Raw genomic sequence first — 19,587 nt, forward strand, 5'->3', positions numbered from 1 at the left:
TGTATGTCTCTATCAAGTCACCTCTTAACCTTCTTCTCTCTAACGAAAACAGCCTCAAAACCCTCAGCCTTTCCTCATAAGATCTTCCCTCCATACCAGGCAACATCCTGGTAAATCTCCTCTGCACCCTTTCCAATGCTTCCACATCCTTCCTATAATGCGGTGACCAGAACTGTACGCAATACTCCAAGTGCGGCAGCACCAGAGTTTTGGACAGCTGCAACATGACCTCATGGCTCCGAAACTCAATCCCTCTACCAATAAAACCTAACATACTGTACGCCTTCTTAACAACGCTATCAACCTGGGTGGCAACTTTCAGTGATCTATGCACATGGACACCGAGATCTTTCTGCTCATCCACACTACCAAGAATCTTACCATTAGCCCAGTACTCTGTATTCCTGTTACTCCTTCCAAAGTGAATCACCTCACACTTTTCCGCATTAAACTCCATTTGCCACCTCGCAGCCCAGCTCTGCAGCTTATCTATGTCCCTCTGTAACCTACAACATCCTTCCGCACTATCCACAACTCCACCGACTTTGGTATCATCCACAAATTTACTAACCCATCCTTCTACGCCCTCATCCAGGTCATTTATAAAAATGACAAACAGCAGTAGCCCCAAAACAGATCCTTGAGGTACACCACTAGTAACTGAACTCCAGGATGAACATTTCCCATCAACCACCACCCTCTGTCTTCTTACAGCTAGCCAATTTCTGATCCAAACCGCTAAATCACCCTCAATCCCATGCCTCCGTATTTTCTGCAATAGCCTACCATGGGGAACCTTATCAAACGCTTTACTGAAATCCAAATACACCACATCAACCGCTTTACCCTCATCCACCTGTTTGGTCACCTTTGATGGCTGCTCATGTGGACTTCATGGTAGACATAGTACCTGTCCTCTGATGATTGCAGTTGGCAATTCCTCACAAACTTTAGTGGCCGTATCCTCAACTAGTCTTTAAGCCTGAGAATTTATCCCTGAAGGCACAGGGAGAGAAAAGGGGCATTTGTTAAGCTCTGACAGCTGGATTTGTTTATGTATATGGCAGTGAGCAACTCTGAAGTAATAGTTTTCTGTTGTTACTAATTTGTTCGATTGCAACATTCCCATTGAAACAATAAGTTTCAAGACAAGATACATTTTCCAGAGATGAAGGAAAGAATCACATGATGATGAGATTTCATCTTTTTATGACTTTTACTGTAAAAAATAAACCAGTATCAACATAAACTGAATAAGCAAATAAGACACCAAACTACAGTAAAGGTACTTTGCCATTAACCAAGTGATGTTAACCAATCAGAAAACTATATGCCATGCTCCCAACAGTCGTAGAACTGTAACAATCCAGTTCCAAATTCTTCATGGCTTTTCAACGTACTGTCCTCTCCGTGTCTTACGAGAACCAGTCTTCCACTGCCCTTTAAAAATTATTCCACCCAGTTTTTGATTATTTATGATGTGATGCCCAGTACCAAGGACCAGACCAATGACGCTTTATTCTGTAAATCTTTACAAGTTCCAACTCTGTGAATAGAGAACCAGTTGCCCATCATCTTCCTGCTTGGAGGTGAACATAATGTATGACTTTTTCTTTTGGCTTTCACAGCAACAGGTGTCCATATTTTGTGTCCAGGTGTGAAAACTTTTCATCTAATCTTCTGTTTCCAGTTATAAATCATGAGGACATTTCTCTGAAGAAAATTAATATGATCACAGCATCTCCGATTCTGAGCGTTCTGTATTTAAAGCTTATGTTTCAAAACTTGTGTTTTCTGAAGTCCTATGTTTGTAACATCACATCGAATGAACTGAATCTTTTCTACTCGAGCAAGGCTGCTCAGTGATCTATGACAGCCTTGATGCTAAATGCACGCTGACACCTTATAGTTAGAGAATATCGCAATGATCCTGAAACCAATCAGTATCTTCCCTGATTGTCTGGTATTTCTTTGATAGTGCACATAGATGCCAACTCTCTTGAAATGAGTTGGTTATCTCCTGGCTACAGCATGGAAGATTCCACACATGTCCCCAGTGGACCATTAAAAAGATCCTGACACTTTTAATTTGAGAGCCATGGTGATCTTCAAGACTGCAGACATTGAGGGACAATTGAAACCTTTGGAGCTCAGCTCGCTCTCCATTATGGACCATATAAGGCAGGGAAGACCTTAAAGTCGTCACTGACACTGGTACTCAGATAGATACATATAGTCCATGCGTGTGTGGCTGACTTTCTCTCAGGCAAGGCTTTCTTCACAAAACTAGTCATCACTCCCAGTATACCACTTCTCTCTTGGATGCTGGCATGCTGCCATGAAGGCTCAGGGATCAGTCCAATGCCAGTTAATCCTGCACTCTTATACACTATCCTTGCAGTTGATGTCCTTTCTAACCTGGCCTTTTTAAACATGCACCACCGGCCCTTGTCTGATCTCTCACTACCCCCACTGTAAATTCATCCCTCTGACATGCAGCTCCCACACCTATAGGACCATCACACAATGTATTAGAGCCCAACATCCACTGACTGGCAATGACCTCCCCTCCCCACTCTGCTCCCTTTGAGCCAAAGACTTTCAATATGGCTGACTTCGAGAAGAGGTTTCATAGAATCCCTACACTGTGGAAGCAAGCCATTTGGCCCATCAAGTCCACATTAACCCTCTGAAGAACATCATACCCAGAACTACCCTCACCCCATCCCTGTAATTTTGTCTTTCCAAATGACTAATTCACTTAGCCTGCATATTATGGGCATATTAGCATAGCCAATTCACCCAGCCTCCACATCTTTGGAGTGTGGGAGGAAACCAGAGTACCCGAAGGAAACCCATGACGACACGGGGAGAATGTGCAAACTACACACAGACAGCTGCTTGAGGATGGAATTGAACACAGGTTCCTGGCACTTTGAGGCAGCAGTGCTAACCACTGAGCTACTGTGCTCCCCCAAGAATTGAAGTCTGGGTTGGGAGATGGGGAAGCTAGCAACATTGAACAGTATGGGAATTGAACTCATGACCTTGACATTATTAGCACCATACTCTACACACCTGAGCTAACTGGCCACTAACTGGTTCCAGGGCTTCATATTGTTGCTGGCACCTTTAGTGATTCAGGGATCTGAAGGACACAGGATCCATGTGCATTGTTTATGAAATACAAGATGCACCATAAAAAACCATTCCAACACATCAGGTTAATGACCTACTAAATAATTCTATGTCTCCTGATCTTGGATAGGGTATTCAGCCTTCTATCTTTCCTGATGCATGTAAAATTCAGAATCTATTTCATGACCTGGGGCTCTATGCAAAGACATTTCCAACTGAATTTGTTTCTGGGATCCTGCCCATTTCCATTTTATTCTTTCAGACTCAGGAAATACAGCCCTAATGAGTGCACCACAAGGTGCTGTCAAATCTATAATCACTAGGATCCAACCATCCCACACATTCAGAATCATAGATAATTGACTAAATAATTTTCATTTCATCAGCTCTAACATGTTACTGGCATGTAAAACCCACATTAAAATTGGTGAAAAGCTGTGAATATTACTCAACCGTGCCTTACACTGAACCTGAACAAAGTGCTCAAATATTTCAAAGAGCTTTCACGGTGAATCACTTTCTTCATGTGAAATTATGCTTATGTAAATAATCGTGATGCTAGTTTTGGACTGGGTGGACAAGGTCAGAAATCACACGATACCAGGTTTCATCATTTACACCATCATTTCTTTTGTGTTGGTGTCATAAAAATCATAACACAAAGGAATTGTTACACCATCAGGACATCTTATGAACAAGCCTAAAACCTGGCAAAAGCTAACAGATTCTGAAAAATGCTTCTTATTTTGTCTAGTAGTATATGAGGCAGATAAATCTTGTTGTTACATCCGTTTCCTTGGCTAGTTTTCTCTGGAAAAGATGGCTTGTCTGTTGCCAGAGGCTGTAGTGTGATGGGTACCATTCTGTATCAAGTGTGTGGGCACAGGAGATCTTCCTACCCTTACCAGCTCCAAAACACGTATCAGAAGACTTAATGGATTGATATTAAACCAGGCTGGTTACATTGTGAATGTACCATCCTCGTGCATCATGTCCTGAAGTGGGACAAAAACCTAGAGCTTCTGGCTTTAGGGTTGGCACACTCCCCACTGCACTCCAAAGAAATCCTTCTAAAAACTGCAACAGCCAGAAAGATGTTGTCAGTAAAAAGAAGTACTGATCATGCGACAGGTGAAATGTGTAATTAGTAAACATCATTGGACAAGTCCTAATTGACAAACATCCCTAGTATTATAATTCCTCAATTACTGGATAGGAGTGCACAAGGGGAGTATCTTAAAACTAAAATTAATTTTGTTCAGTATACTGGTTAATTTGGAAATTACTGATACAGTTGATGGCATGTGAAAAATGAGGCAACAAGGTATTTATTCAAGCTTAAGGGCAGTGCCAACATAGGCAGGAAGGTATGAATACAGATTGACAAGTTTACATGTGCAATTTCTGTTATAAAAGAATTCATAATGGAACATAAAAATAATGGGGAGCTGAATTATGTCTGAAGATGTCACTGTCTAATTATTACATCTCCCTTGACCCAATTGTAGCTGGAGGCCACAAGTTTTAGCTTCTTTCAAACAATTAGTTGGTATTTTATAGAATCATATAATAGTACAGTAGTTTATAATAAAGTACAATTTTATGAGCTTCAGTTCTTTTCATTTGGAATTTAGCAGGAGATTTATATTCTTAATTTAAGAATTGAAACCTTTACAACATAGCCAACAGTAATTCCAATCAACAATGTTATCTACATATATTGAGCAAAATTATATCTATCCCTATCCAGATCCTATGTTGAGGAAGAGTTTATTTGTATTGAAGGAATATTGATTGAATCTTTTCTCTACTTATTTTGAAATTGCTTTAGGAAAGAAAAGATTTGTTTTGATGAATAAAACTTTAGAACTAAATTCTGATGAAGGGTCAACAATTAATTAATGTTGTTCTTTTTAAAACTGTTACAATCTACCCTGCTTTCCTCAATTGTTTTCTTCTTTTATCGTTTTAAGACCTTGACATACATTTATCATAACAACAAAAGACAATGACACATTATAGAAGAGATGTGATAGTATTGGGGAGGGTGCAAAGGAGATTTCACCAGGATGTTAGCTGGGCTGGAGAGTTTCAGTAATGAAGAAAAAATCGACAGACTGGCATTGTTTCTCATTAGAGCAGAGGAGACTGTGGGGGGACATGATTGAGATGTTTAAAATCATGAGAGGCATAAACAAGATAGACAGGAGGAAGAGTTTCCTCTGTTGGAGGGATCAGTGATCAGGAACATAGATTTAGGGAAAGGGCAGAAGGTTTAGATAAGATGTGGGACTCATAAGAAATAGGAACAGGAGTAGGCCATTCAACCCCTTGATTCTGCTGCACCATTCAATAGGATCATTGCTGGTCAGACATTCTTACAGCCACTTTCCTCCCTTTTTACATAACCTTTGATTTCCCCACTGATCAAGAATCTATCTCAGCCTTAAATGTACACAAAGACTATCCCCCCACAGTTCGCTGTGGCAAGGAGTTTCAAAGACGAACAATCCTCTAAGAGAAACAATTCCACTTTATCTCAGTCTTAAATTAGCACCCCTTAATTCTGATACTATGTTCTCTGGTCCTAGACTGTCCCATAAGTGGAAACATCCTTTCAACATTTATGCTGTCAAGCCCCATAAGAATCCGATATGTCTTAATGTGATCACCTCTCATTCTTTATTAATATGTGTTATAAACAGTTGTGATCCCAGCACTAATCTCTGTGGAACTCCAGTGGTCCAGGGTCACTAATTTGGTAAAGAATCCCTTATTGCCACTTGCTGTTTTCTGCCCTTTAACCAATTCTCTATTCATGCCAATATGATACCTTCAATACCATGGCTACTTATCATTAACCTCTGGTGAGGAAGCCTCATTAAATGCTTTCTGGAAGTCCAAATACAACACTTCAACTGCTTCCCCACTATCTAGTCCAGTTGACAATTTCTTGTAAAACTCTATTAAACTATAATTTTGCTTTCATGAAGCCATGCTGACTCTGCTTGATTAGATTATAACTTTCCAAGTGTGCTGCTTTTACTTCCTTGGTAATTAATTCCAATACTTTTTCAATAATAGGTCTCAGTCTAATCGGCCCATAGTTACCTGCTTTTTTGCCTATCACCTATTTTGAATAGGCATGTCACTTTGGCAGCTTTCCAATCTTCTAGTACTCCCCAGAATCCAATGATTTTTGGAAAATTACAACCAAAGCATCCGCTATATCTGTAGCTACTTCTTTCAGGATCATCAGAGGCAAGACAACAGGATTAAAGGATTTATCTGCCTTTAACTCCATTAGTTTGTCTGATACTATTTCTCCAGTGATGGTGGTGGTACTTAATTCCTCTCCCAAATTCTTCAGTATTAATAGGATGTTTCCATAAAGACTGATGCAAAGTATCTGTCTAACTCCTCTACATGATGGAACACCATGCCATCATTTATACATTTAAATGAGAGAGTGATAGCTATTACAAGGGATGAAAGTGGTGGCTCAGTTGGTACAGTTGGTGCAGGTGGGGAGGTGTTTTGACCAAGGGAGTAGGCACTGCAGAACACATGCAAGGTTAATGGTTCAGGAGTGGGAAAGGTGAGAGTGAGTGAGTGAACATGTTGCAGACAGTAGTGAGAGTGATATAACATGAGCCTTGGTGAGAAGTGGCTGCAGGAGCAGCAGTGATTCACCAATTAAGGGGGGAGATTATTGATTCTTAAATGCCTTTTTAATGGCCCAACTTGCCTCATTGATACTCACAGAATCCCTGTAGTGTGGAAGCAGGCCATTCAACCCATGGAGTCCACACCAACCCTCTGAAGAGCATCCAACCCAGAATGAGAAAGAGACAAGTATGAAGGGAGATGTGTGGCACAGCTATAACTGTTGGTGTGGATGTTTGAGTAAGTGAGCGGGCAGCACAGAGAGTTTATGGGGACTAGGGATTGGATTGGATGAGGGCATGTGAGGGAAGATGCTACAGGCAACAGTGAGAGTGGTAGAGAATGAGCCTGGGTGGGAGGTAGGATCAATAGCAGAGATAAAGTGAGTTTGAAGTAATAGAGCAAAATTACTGCTATTTTTACTGATAGAATGGAGACAATCATAGACCTTTTTCCTACATTGTTGTGCATTCCTCCAGAGGAATGAGACAGTACTAATCTGGGTAGTGACCTTGGGCTTGACTGGCATGGTCTGTTGTAACTGATGCCATGGCCTCCACTTCCTGTACTGGAGGAAAAGGCAGTCACACCTCTACACCACCTCATCTAGGACCTTCTGGTCCCTTCCCATGAAGTGAGGCATAAATTTTCTCCTGTCTACCAGGTACAAAGCAAATGCCAGGAAATGTGGAGGGCAGCTCCAGACTGACAGTGTTTGTCCATGCGCACAGCTGGCTTTTAAAATGGCAGTAGTGCTAGGGATGCCAATCAATTTTCGGAAATTCATTGAGTAGCAAGTTGTACTGGGAATGGTGCATGCTAAAATGCAACAAGAAACAAAAGAGAGATACCGTAGAGATGGGGGAGATAGTTAATGAAACATGTTTGGTAAGATACGGCAAGAGATGTTTCTAAGCCTTGCAACAAGAAATCCTCCAAGAAACTTGACAAAACTGATACTTGGCCAAAAAACTTATAAGAATCAGCCAGATGTTTCAATAAATGAACACCACATTAACTAAATACACAACATAAATATGAGGTGCTGCATTTTGGAAAGGCAAATCAAGGGAGGACATATATACTTAGTGGTAAGTCCCTGGGGAGAATTGCTGAATAAATAGACCTTGGATTGCAGGTTCAAAATTCCTTGAAAGTGGAGTCCCAGGTCGACAGGATACTGAAGAAGGCGTTTGATATGCTTGCCTTTATTGGTCAGTGCACTGAGTATAGGAGTTGGGAGATCATGTTGCAGCTGTACAGGACATTTGTTTGGCCGCTTTTGGAATACTGCACACAATTCTGGTCTCCCTGCTTTTGGAAGGATGTTATGAAACTTGAAAGGGTTCAGAAAAGATTTACAAGGCTGTTGTCAGGTTTGTAGGGTTTGAGTTATGGGGAGAGGCTGAATCAGTGGAGGTTATTTTTCTTGGAGCTTCGGAGGCTAAGATGTGACCTTATAGAGGTTTATAAAATCATGAGGGGCATGGATACGTGAATACTTAAGGGCTTTTCCCCAGGGTAAGGGTATCCAAAACTAGCACACATAGATTTTAGTTGAGAGGGGAAAGATTTAAAAGGGACCTAATGGGCAACTTTTTCATGTAGATGGTGGTGCAAGTATGAAATGAGCTGCCTGAAGAAGTGGTGGAAGCTGGTACAATTACAACATTTAAAAGGCATCTGGATGGGTACAAGAATAGGAAGAGTCGAGAGGGATATGGGCCATCTACTGGCAAATGACACTAGATTAAATTAGTGTATCTGGTTGGCATGGATGAGTTGGACTGAAGGGTTTTTTTCCATGCTGTATGGCTCTATAACTCTATATGATCTACTAGATCAAATTTCATTCTGGGATCTGACGTCTGTAGTAACATCAGCTAACATCATAGTAGGACCACACTACAGGAATCTCACCGAACTTAACAGCATGGGTTTGAGGGTGTTACTTGCATTGCGTAACTTCATTTCCCACCAGTAGCCAGCTAAATGCATAGCCTGGCTGGTAGCAGGGAGAACGTGAGCAAGATGATGCAAAAGGAGATGATTAGAGACTGCCCATCATTTCAGAGGAAGGAAATTCAGCAAGTATTGGGTGTGGGACAGTAGGGGTCAACTGAGGCAGAGAAAATTTTAATTTGTTATTGATAGTTGGCAGTTAGAATTGTGGATTGGTTAATGATCAGGCGGTGGGGATACAATCAGCAAGTTTAGTCAGGGACAGATTACAGATTGGGGGCGGGAATGCCAAAGGTTTTCTTGAAGAACAGATCGGCCATTCCTGCTTTTGTCATTCCACAAGGGGTACTGAAGCAGAAACTTACCCTGTTAAGTGGCAACTCCCCCTCCCCATCTGAAAAACCCACGCAGCACCAATGAACTTCAAATTGGGCCCAGTTGAAATAATTTTCACAACATCATTTTAAGATGTAAATTGCACTGTGTAGCTAGATTTAAATAGGTTAATAACTTGGAAATCCATCATCTGCCACCTTTAACGAGGCATCTAAGTGCGTGTTGACATTGAGTTATGTGTATTTTTTATTTTAATCCAACACCACTCTCTCTGTCATTGTCGTGGGAGTGGGGAGTAATATCAAGACCAATGTATTTGCCTAATATTTTTAAGTTCTCACTTTCAGTAGAATTACAAAATTATTACGGAATAGAAGGTGGCCATTCAGCCCATCATGCCTGCACTAGCTCTAATATTGAGTGCCACTCTCCTGCCTTATCACTATATCCCTGCAGACCATTACTATCAAAAAAAAATCCAATGTCCTCTTGAATGCATCAATTGAACCTACCTCCATCCATTCTTCCAGGCAATGCATTCTATACCTTCATTACTTGCTGTGTGAGAGAAGGCTTTTCTCATATTACCCTTATTTTATCTGCCTATGAGCATGAATAGCTTTTTTCTATCTTTTGCATTCAGTTCACTCACGATTTTGAAAATCTAAATCTGATCTCCTGTCAGCCTTCATCTCTCCAAGAAGAACAGTCCCAACTTCTTCAATCTATCCTCATAACTGAAGTTTCTAATTCCTGGAAGCATTCTAGGAATCTAGAAACTTTCACCCCATTAAAATAAATAGAGAAATGTCTCCCTTGATATGGGTACAGCAATTCGAACATTTTGAACATGCATCTGCCATTGTTGTGGACAGTAACTTTTAGCCTGAAGTTTGTTTTCCTCAGCTGAATAAAAGAATTGTTATACCGCACAGTAAATGATAATGTGCCAAATATTTCAAACACAGAATCCAATAAGTTAGAGTTAAGGAACTGTTACACTATTAAATAATATACTACCAAATGACGATAAATAGATGGGAGAGCAAATCTGCAACCAAGCTACAGAAATATATAGAAATAACAGATTATTAATATTTACAAACTTACAAGGAGCATAGTGGTTCGTCATTATTCATAATTAAACCAAAACTAATGCTGTGGAGATACAGGTTCAAATTCTTCTACAAATTGATAGTGACCACAAAACTGCCATTCAGAGCTGCTGAACTTCTACAGCATTTTCTGTTTTTGACATTGGATCTGCTGCTTCTAGAAACTATCACTGATTGTTTGAAAGACTCATCTGCTTCTGTTCAGGGAAGTTATCAATCACTGGTCTGGCCTATGGTCTGACTGAGTGATTGAAAAGGGTATAGATAGATTGGAAATAAACATTGACAGGTAAAACTGTGAGCAAGCAATGGGAGGCTTTCAAGGAAGAGATAGTTTAAAGTGCTGACTAAATATATTCTTATAAAGAGCAAGGAAGGATATCCAAAGTTAAAGCTTTCTGGATGGTTAAAGCAGTTGGGTTTAAAATAGTATGAAATGGCTATGGTAAATATAAAGTACACAATACTGTGGAGAATCAAGTAGGTATCAGAAGGTGCGCAGGGCAATAGAAAAGAGAAACAAGAGGGGAAAATAGAGTCTATGAGTAATCTAATGTGGAATACATTTGGGATTCTGTGGAAACAAACTGAGGAATTAGGTGAATACCTTGCACCATTTTCACCAAACAAGACATACTGCCAGTGGCATAGTAAAGAAAGAGGGGCACAGGGGTAGGACAAGATTAAAGTGGATAATGAAAAGATACTTAAAAAATAGTCAGCACTCGGAAAGTGGAAAAATCGGCCAGTCTGTCTGGGTTGTATCCTGGATATGTAAGAGAAGTAAAACTGGATGCAGCAGAGTTTCTGGACACAATCTTTCAATCCTTTTTAGATAGTGGTGTTAGATAACGAGCGCTCCACTCCTACTGAAATATGATAATTCAGAGCAGTCAGCCTCATGTTGGTGTTGGAGAAATCCAGGCCAAAATTAACCTTCACCTTGAAAGATACATTGATTTAGTAAAGGTGACAAGTTGACACACTTGTGGAAGTTCTTTAGTGGCGTAATTGGAACATATGACAGGGTTGGTGCAACTGAAACAAGCAAAAACAGAAATTGCTGGAGAAACTCAGCAGCGTTTGTGAAGAGAAAACGGAATAAACTTTTTGAGTCCAGTGACCGTTCTTCAGATCTCCAGCATCTACACTTCTTTGTTTGATTTTGCTGCAGTTGGAATTGTATAAGTGAGGCATTTTGTGAAGTGTCACGTAATACACCTGTTTATAAAATTACTGTCTATAGGACAGTAATAGTGCGGACATTGTATTGTTAAAGAGACAGAAAGTAGAGAGAAGCAAGCAATGAACAGTTAAAAAGAGGAGGATGTGCATTGTTGGGTACCACAGGGGTTGGCCTTAGAACAACTGGTAATTTTGATATGTATTATTGACCTGCACTAGGCTGCAGGGAGCATGATATTGAAGTCTAGAAATGCAGTGATGTACTGAGCAGAACATAAATAGTCAGGTTAAATGGGCAGAAACATGTCGGATGAAATGTCATACAAAGAACTGTGAAATGATATATTTTAGCAGAGTGGATCAGCAAAGGTGATACAAAATAATTGGTGCTATTTTAAGCGGTTGCAGAATCAGAGCAAACTGAAGGTTCTCATAATAAATTTTTGGCAGGGATAGGATAAGTTAAGAAGACAGTTTAAGAAAATGAGATTCTTGGTTTCAAAATAGCGGCATGAGATTAAATTGTCCCAGCCTGCAGGAATAGTTATGGAGGTGTTCAAGGAGAAAAATGAATGAAATGCACATGGAGTCACTTCCCAATGTGATCATGTTGTCAATCGATCTTGGTGGGGTCTGCTCAATACGGGCTACCATCTCGACAAAAGATGTAGAAAATTAATTTTTAATTAATCTGTACTTTGGGAAAGTTATTAACTCCGCTGATATCTTCCTGATGGCAATGGGGCCCCTTCTACACTGTATCGAAATAACCAACAAAGGGGAGACAGTGGTGTAGTGGCAATGTCGTTGAAGAAGGAAAAGTAATGTTCATGAATATGTTGCACAGTGTCTGGTACAACTTACAATCAAATAGATCTGCAAACAAAAACTAGTTCCAGTAATGGTGATTATGAATATTTTCAATTCATGTCCTTTAAAGAAGAAAATCTTACCTGGTCTGGCCTACATGTGATTCCACATCCTCTGCAATGTGGTTGATTCTTAACTGCTCTCAAAAACAATTAGAGGTGGGCAACAAATGCTGGATTTGCCAGTGACACCTACATCTCATGAAAGAATGACTCCCTCAATTCCATTCCCTTTCTCAGAACCTCAGCTACCAATGAAGTAGAGCTTAATCAGCCACAGGCCATCTCTCCATGAATGGTACTGAAGAAGGGTCAATGGACCTAAAACATCGTCTCTGATTTCTCTCCAGTGACGCTGCCAGATCTGCTAAGTTTCCCCAGCTATTTCTGTTTTTGCAGCATCCACAATTCTTTGTTTTTTCCTTTCTTCATGAGTAGCATTCATGTTTAACTTTTCATTTATAGTTTTATATTTCTTCAGAAAACTTTCATTTTAAGCCCTCCTCCTAATCTCCATTCTTGAAAGTCTAGTGTAAGCAGATCAATAACTTTCAAATGTGGAATGGTCGCAAAGGAAAATAATTATAGGTTTTGAGCAAAAAGTCGGGAATATTAATTGGATAGCTTTTTCAAGAGTTGGCACAGATTTAAAAACAAACTACTTTTGATGCTGGAGACTTGGTATAAAAATAGAAAATGCTGGAGAAACTCAGCAGTTATGGTAGCATCCAGGTGGAGAGAAACATCGAAACACTGTTTTGAATCTGATAAGTTTCTCTCAGAACGAAAGAAGAGTTATATTTGACTTGAGCATTAACTCTGTTAAAATGATATGGAGGTGGCAGTGTTGGTCTGGGGTGGACAAAGTCAGAAGTCACACAACACCAAGTTATAGCCCAACAGGTTTATTTGAAATTGCAAGCTTTCAGAACATAGCCCCTTTGTCAGGTGAAGTGAGAGAAAAGCACACAGAACACAGAATTTATGGGCAGAGAGATCAAGTGCAAAGAGATCAAAAGATTGTATAAACAGTGCGAGTGGAGTGTCAAATAATAACTCTTTGCACAATGAAAAGTGTTAGACAGTGTGAGTAAAGTGTCAACAGTTGAATGACAAGTGAAAAGATGACCTATATTCTGAATAAATGAGACAGAGAGATAATTACAAAAAATTAAAAACAAGGTGGTGCTGGAACCAAACCAAATGACTGGAATAACATGATAGGTATTAGAGTCGCATGCCAAGGGTCTAACCAAAGTAATAAGCAATCCAAACTGTGCAATTAAGGTAGAGAGATCATAACATTTTGTCAAGGTGATGGTGTTGAAACAGGACAGTAATGAAGCTTTTACAGATACAGAAGTGTGGTGGAGTCACATGTAGTGCAACATGAACCCAAGATCACGGTCGAGGCCGTCTTCATGGATATGGAACTTGACTATCAGTTTCTGCTCGAGGATTCTGCATTGTTGTACATCTCGAAGGCCATCTTGAAGAATGCCTACCCAAAGATCGGAGGCTGAATGTCGTTGACCGCTGAAGTGTTTCCCGACTGAGAGGGAACATTCCTCTCTGGCAGTTGTTACACGGTGTCCATTCATCTGTTGTCATAGCATCTGCATGGTCTCACCAATATACAACGCCTTCGACAACCAGTTCTTATCCAGACACATGGGACAGACATGGGGACCAAATTTGCACTCCAATATGCCAACATTTTCATGCACCAGTTTGAGCAAGACTTCTTTGCTGCACAGGACCTCCGACCAATGATATACACCAGATATATCGATGATATTTTCTTCCTTTGGATTCATGGCAAGGAATCACTGAAATGACTACATAGCAATATCAACAAGTTTCATCCCACCAACAGACGTACCATGGACTACTCTTTAGCGTTAGTGCCATTCTTGGACACGTGCATCTCCATTAAGGATCGACACCTCAGTACCACATTCTAATGCAAGTACATGGGTAGCTGCACTTCGCTAGCTTCCAAACTAAACATATTAAAGAAGCTATCTCCTACCGACAAGCCTGCGATACACAGAATCTGCTCAGATGAAGAGGAATGCAACAGACACCTAAAGATTTTGGAGGACACCCTCATAAGAATAGGATATAATGCTCATCTCATCGTTTGCCAGTTCCAATGTGCCACAGCAAAAAACCCCAAAGACCTCCTCAGAGGACAGACTCAGGATACGACCGATGGAGTACCTTTTGTCATCCAGTACTTGCCTGGAGAGAAAGACTGTGCCATGATCTTCACAGTCTTCAACATGTCATAGATGATGATGAGCGCTTTGCCAAGATCATCCCTATGCCTCCACTTCTTGCTTTCAAACAACTGCCAAACCTTAAACAGACCATTGTTCGCAGCAAACTACCCAGCCTTTAGGAGAACATCGACCAGAACACCACACAATCCTGCCATGGCAACCTCTGCAAGACATGTTAGATCATTAATATGGATACTACCATCACATGTGGGAATGCCACCCACCACATACACGGTGGATACTCATGTGAATTGGCTAATGTTGTCTATCCCATATACTCTATGCAAGGATGCCACGAGGCCTGGTATATTGGTGAGACCAAGCAGACGTTATGACAAAGGATGAATGGACACCATGCAACAATCACCAGACAGGAATGTTCCCTCACTGTCAGGGAACACTTCAGCAGTCAAGGACATTCAGCAGCCGACCTTTGGATAAGCATCCTTCAAGGTGGCCATTGAAATATACAACAACACAGAATCACCGAGCAGAAACTTATAGCCAAGTTCCATACCCGTGAAGGTGGCCTCGACCGTGATCTTGGGTTCATGTTGCACTATATGTGACCACACCATATGTTCTGTATCTGTAAAATCTTCCTTACTGACCTGTTTCGACACCACCACCTTGATAAATTGTCATGACCTCTCTACCTTAATTAGTTTGTACAGCTTTGGATTACTTATTTCTTTGGTTAGGCCCTCAGCATGCAACTCTTATACTTATAATGTTATTCAAGTCATGCTTGTCTCCAGCACCACCTTACTTTTAAATTTTTATAATTATTGCTCTGCCTCATTTAATATGATTGTAAGTCATCCCTTCGCTTGTTATTCGCTGTTGACACTTTACTGACATCGGCTAACACAGTTGATCACCTGCAGAGACTTATTATTTGACACTCCACTGAGAATTTGTAGGCAAAAAGTTCAAGAGAAAGGAGATCAATAGATCATAAAAATGGTCTATGTTCTATGTGCATATCTTCACCTGACAAAGGGGCTATGCTCTGAAAGCTTGTGATTTCAAATAAACCTTTTGGACTATAACCTGGTGTTGTATGACTTTTGACTCTGTTAAAGTGTACAGTGAGACCCACCACTAACTCACATCATGGTTCATGGTTGTGCTCCTTTACTGCCCTTCCTTGTCCAGACTTTTCTTCGTTCATCTCAACATCTTTTTTGTGTGGCTCTGTGTCAAATTCTATCAAAGAGTGGTCTTGTGGAAGTATTCTGTATAATTTGATTACATAACTGTGAGCAGATATTATTGGATATTATAATTATAGAATTATGAAATCATACAACATAGAAGGAGGACATTTGTCCCATTGTGTCTGTGCTAGCTGTATGAAAGAGCTGTTCAATGTAGTTCCACACCCTATGCCTTTTCTTCAGGACTCTGCAAATTAGTCCTCCCCACATATATGCACTTATTTTAAGTTTCAGTTGGATCTGGTTTCTGATTTCATCAAGCCCTTCAGGTAGTGCAGTCCTGATCTCATCAATCCTCTGGTTGAAGCCATATCTACTCATCTTGACTCCAGTTTGTTGATTAATTATTATAAGTACCTTACAGGTGATGTCTCAGACACCACCATCACCATCTTGGATATGTCCTGTCCCACTATCATGACAGACCCTTGAGAGGTGGCGGCACAGTGGTATACAGTCAGGAGGGAGTTGACCTTGGAGTTCTCCACATTGATTCTAGACCCCATGAAGTCTCTTGGCTTCAGGTTAAACATGGGCAAGGAAACCTCCTGCTAATAATTATGTTCCGCTGTCACTCAGCTGATGATTCAGTACTCCTCCAAGATGAACAACACTTGGAGGAAGCACTGAGGATGGCAAGGGCATAAAATGTGCTTTGGGTGGGCGATTTCAATATCCACCACTAAGAGCGGCTCAGCAGCAATACAACTGATCAAGCTGGTCAGGTCCTAAAAGACATAAATGCTAGACTGGATGTGCAGCGTGGAACCAACAAGAGGAAAAAGCATGTTTGACCTCATCCTTACCAATCTGCCAGCTGCAGATGCATCTATCCATTACTGTATCAGTAAGAATAACCACCACACAGTCCTTTTGGAGACAAAGTCACACCTTCACATTGAGAATAACCTCCATCTTGTTTTGTAACACTATCATCATGTTAAGTATGACAGACTTTGAACAGATCTGGCAACTCAAGACTGGGCATCAAAGAGGCATTGTGGGCCATCAACAGCAACAGAATAGCACTCCAGCACAATCAGTAATCTCATGGCCCAGCATATCCCCCACTCAACCATTACCATCAAGCCAGAGTATCAATCCTGGTTCAATGGAATGTGCAGGAGGGCATACCTGAAAATGAGGTGCCAATCTGGTGAAGGTACCAAACACGGCTAATTGCATTGCCAAAAAGATTAAGCTACAAGTGATAGATAGAGGTATGTAATTCTACAACTATATCAGATCAGATTTAAGCTCTGCAGTCTTGCCACATCCAGTCACGAATGGTGGTAGACAATTAAACAACTCACTGGAGGTGGAGTCTCCACAAATATATCCATCCTAAATGATAGAAGAACATAGCACATCAGTACAAAAGATAAGACTGAAGCTTCGGTCTTCAGCCAGAAGTGCTGAGTGGATGATCTGTCTTGGCCTCCTCCAGTGGTCCACAGCATTATAGATACCAGTCTTCAGCCAATTCAGTTCACTCCATGTGATATCAAGAAATAGTTGGAGACACTGGATACTGCAAAGGCTATGGGCCCTGACAACATGCCAGTGATAGTACTGAAGACTTGTGCTCCAGAACTTGCCTCTCCCCTAGCCAAACTGTTCCAGTACAATTACAACACTAGTATCTACCTAACAATGTGGAAAATTGTCCAAATATGTCCTGGACACAAAAAGCAGGACAAATCCAACCCAGCCAATTACTGCTCCATCAGTCTACTCTCAATCATCAGTAAAGTGATGGAAGGCATCATCAACAGTGCTATCAAGCAGCATCTGCTCAGCAATAACCTGTTCAGTGACGGCCAGTTTGTGTTCTGCCAGGGTCACTCAGATCCTTACCTCATTATGGCTTTAGTTCAAACATGGACAAATCAGCTGAATTCCATAGCCATAGAATCATAGAGATGTACAGCATGGAAACAGACCCTTCAGTCCAACTCATCCATGATGACCAGATATCCTAAATAAATCTAATCCCATTTGCCAGCATTTGGCGCATATCCCTCTAAACCCTTCCTATACATATACTCATCCAGATGCCTTTTAAATGTTGTAATTGTACCAGCCTCCACCACTTCCTCTGACAGCTCATTCCATACACACACCACCCTCTGCATGAAAAAGCTGCCCATTATGTCTCCTATAAACTATTTCCCTCTCACCTTAAACTTATGCCATCTAGTTTTGGACACCCCTATCCCGGGGAAAAGGCCTTGGCAATTCACCCTATCAATGCCCCACATGATTTTATAAATCTCTTTAAGGTCATCGCTCAGCTTCGACGCTCCAGGGAAAGTAGACCTAGCCTATTCAGCCTCTCCCTTTAGATCAAACCCTCTAACCTGCGGAACATCTTTGTAAATCTTTTCTGAACTCTTTCCAGTTTCACAACATTCTTCCTATAACAGGAAGACCAGAATTGAATGCAGTATTCCAAAGTGCCTAACCAATATCCTGTACAGCCGACACATGACCACCCAAATTCTTTTCGCAATGCACTGACCAATCAAGACAAGCATACCAAACACCTTCTTCACTATCCTGTCTATCTGCAACTCTACTTTCAAGGAACTATGAACCTGCACTCCAATGTCTCTTTGTTCAGCAACACTCTCCAGGACCTAACCATTAAGTGTATATGTCCTGCCCTGATTTGCCTTTCCAAAATGCAGCACCTCATATTCATCTAAATTAAACTCCATCTGCCACGCCTCAGCCCATTGGCCTATCTGATCACCCTTGATATCAAGGCTATATTTGACCAAGTGTGGCATTAAGGAGACCTAGCAAAATTAGAATCAATTGATATCAGAGGCAAACTCTCTGTTGGTTGAAGTCATACCTGGACATAAGATGATGATTGTGGTTGTTCTCTACTTGGTCCATTAAAATCCCTCACAATTTTGAATATCTTTATAGCTTCCTCCAAAACTTTCCTGCTGTAAGGACAACAATACTGTCTTCTCCAGTCTGTCCACTTAACTCATGTCCCTCATCTCTGATACCCTCTTTGTAAATTTCCTCTTTGGCCCCTCAAATGGCTTGACATCATTTTTAAATATGATGCCTAGAATTCTATAAAGTGCTGCAAATGAGTCCTAAACAGAAATTTGTAAAGTTCCATTGTGGCTTCCTTGTTTAGCATTCAGCGTCCCAATTTATAAAGCTGAACCTTTTTATGCATAATTAACAGTCTGAGCAACTTGCACTGCAACATTTAGAGCTTGTGAATATTTGTCCCATACCTAAAGACGCTAGTTTCAGGTTTCCTCAAAATGAAATCATTGAGGCTTTGTTGTTTTTCCTGAAACACATGATTTCTCTCTGTCCATATTAGATTATATCGGCCATACAAATTTTATTAGTCTGTCAATGTTTTCCTCAAGTTTATTTCTATTCTCCTCAATATTTTCAATGTTTGCCAAGTTTTCAATCATTTTGTGAACTTTGAAACTACACTTCCAATATCCAAATCCATTCTGTACCTGGACTATTTATATATGAAACAAAACAAAAAGTGCCCAAGGGACACCAGTGTGTTCTTCCATTGTTTTGTGTTGCCCATTCTTATGGAAATTGTAAGCTATCTTCTTTGTCAATGTATGCCTATAAAGCAATCTCCAACACAAGCCTGTAAGCAAACAGAAAACGCTACCTACATTTGCAGTGCACAACCAGACTCTACAATTTGCCAGGGATAGTAGGAACTGCAGATGCTGGAGAATCCGAGACAACAAGGTGCAGGACTGGATGAACACAGCAGGCCAAGCAGCATCATAGGAGCAGAGAGGCT

The sequence above is a fragment of the Rhincodon typus genome, chromosome 3 (genome assembly GCF_021869965.1).
Source record: "Rhincodon typus isolate 14 chromosome 3, sRhiTyp1.1, whole genome shotgun sequence".
NCBI classification, from domain to species: domain Eukaryota; kingdom Metazoa; phylum Chordata; class Chondrichthyes; order Orectolobiformes; family Rhincodontidae; genus Rhincodon; species Rhincodon typus.